Source organism: Cynara cardunculus (assembly GCF_001531365.2).
Source record: "Cynara cardunculus var. scolymus isolate 2C chromosome LG 1, CcrdV1, whole genome shotgun sequence".
Classification (NCBI taxonomy): domain Eukaryota; kingdom Viridiplantae; phylum Streptophyta; class Magnoliopsida; order Asterales; family Asteraceae; genus Cynara; species Cynara cardunculus.
This window is the reverse complement of record NC_037528.1, coordinates 2,964,918-2,967,211: the sequence shown is the minus strand read 5'-3', so window position 1 is coordinate 2,967,211 and position 2,294 is coordinate 2,964,918.

Here is a 2,294-nt window from a genome sequence, read left to right as displayed (position 1 = left end):
CAGGCTAGCCAAATCCATTGAAGAAGATGCAAATCGTGACACATCATGTCCTTTTGGATGCTTATGATCTATTTTTGCATAACACCATTTGCATCGAATTTTCCCCTTCAACATGTACAAATAAAACTTCTTCCATATCAAGAACTTCGCTTATATTGGAATCAAACATCACACTTTTGCCACAATAACTTGAAAAATCATTTATAACCATATATAGGGCTTATTATAATAGATTTTAAAAATTATATAGACATTTTTTAGAACAACCATCATCGACAATGGTGAAACAATGTTGCCACATGTTATGTTTTTAGTACTAATAACGAAGATTATTATTAATAGCCTTCCATTAAAGATTTAACAAGCGAGATGGATTCTCCAATTCTTCAAGAGTCAACCTGGTACTTATGTTACATCAATTTATTTGAGAACAACGAAAAAGCTTGATGAAGGGGTGTGTTATACAAGCACATTTCCAAGAAAATGTACAAATGTTGATGCATGAGATACAAGATGACAAGATGTTATTTATATTTATTTTTTGGAAAGAGGACGGAATCTTTGAGAAAATAAGAAACGAATAAAAGATAATACTCCCTTCGATAATAACTCCCGTGCAATTTAAGCCACAACCCATTCCAATACTACATCAAGAAGGCTGAAATACTACAAAGATAATAACGACAAGAGAAGAAAAAAACATTACTTTCATAGACCTTCGAACAAAGGCTCGAGACCTGGTTAGGAGCACTCAAGAACAGGACCCAGTTGGGATTGGCAAAGGACTAGATATGCCTCCGATTAAGTTGAGCATTTTCAGAGAGTTACAGACTACCAATGACGTGTGGAATCTCCCGTACACATCTCATATCGGATAGATCAACAATTGTGTAGTCTACCAGAATTTTTGGGAATCTCCATTGCCACCAATGCCCAAATATTCATGTTTTGCGACATCTTTACTAAGTTCTTCATGGCATCAAAATTTTTGGAAATAGTTTCTAGAGAGATTCCTTCAAACTCATTTTCAGATAAGTCTAGGAGTTTTTCAAACTAGAAAAAGAGTTTTTAATTGGAAAAGAGCTTTTAATGGGACCCTGCAACTTGTTTGATTTGAGGACAAGAACATGTAGGTTTCGAAGATATGATGACTAACCCAGTAATTTACCATTTAAGTGGTTGTTTCCCAGATCGAAAACTTTCAAATGTTAACATTTTGACAAAGGATTAGACACCTCCACTTCTAATTTATTTCCATTTAAAATAAGCCCCATTAGTTGTTAATACTCCTTGTATCCATACCATGAAAATCTTTGTTTTTCCTAGATCTACCATCTTAAGAAAGGAGCTCATTGTGGAATCACTTGACCAAAACAATTATTTGACATATCCAAATACCCTTAGCTTGATCATCTTGCAAATCGACAAAAGGAATGTCGCTCAAATTCTATTGGACTGCAAATCTAAAGTCATCAGTTCCACCCATTTAAATTGGTCTTCTAACCATTCTTCTTCCGAATTTATCTAAATTGTCATTACAACAGTAATATCTACATCAGCAATATTACAGATCTGGCTAAATAACAAAAAAAGAAAAAAAAATTAAATTCCATCAGGTTAGCAAGTGAAACCGGCGTAATTGCAGACCTGACCGTCACAATTGCATACATGAGTTGAATATGATATTTTTTTTTCTGTCTTTTGACCAGGTCCGCAATATTGTGGACGTGGATATTGCAAATGCAGTAACATTTAGGTAAACCCAGGAGATGAATGACAAGAAGATTAATTTGAATGGATGGAATATTATTTGAGTCAATTTACCAAATCAAAATTATGGAAGGTTGCTCGAGTTATCATCACTAGTTGAAATGGCGATTTTTGGAATCCAAGGACCGTTACAGGGGTCAATTTTGGAATATATAGATTTTCCGATGAAGTAGATGATTCAATCAATTATTTTAAAGCAAAAATTGCGTTAAAATAAACTAACTTTCATTTTATTTCTTTTAAAATATTCAACTTCAAAATCGTCATACAGTAGTTTAGATAAAACTTTTTATTTATTTAAAGGTTTGGTTAATTTATTGACCTGTTAAGGATTACATCAACTAAAATTTTTGGGGAGTGCTAATGGCACCCCTTAATAGGAGGTGTTGAATGCCTCGGGAATTGTAATTGATATAAGTCCTTAAATGTCAATGTCAAATAATAATAATTATGTTTTATTATTATATATATACATACACACACACACACACACATATATATATATATATATATATATTTATTCA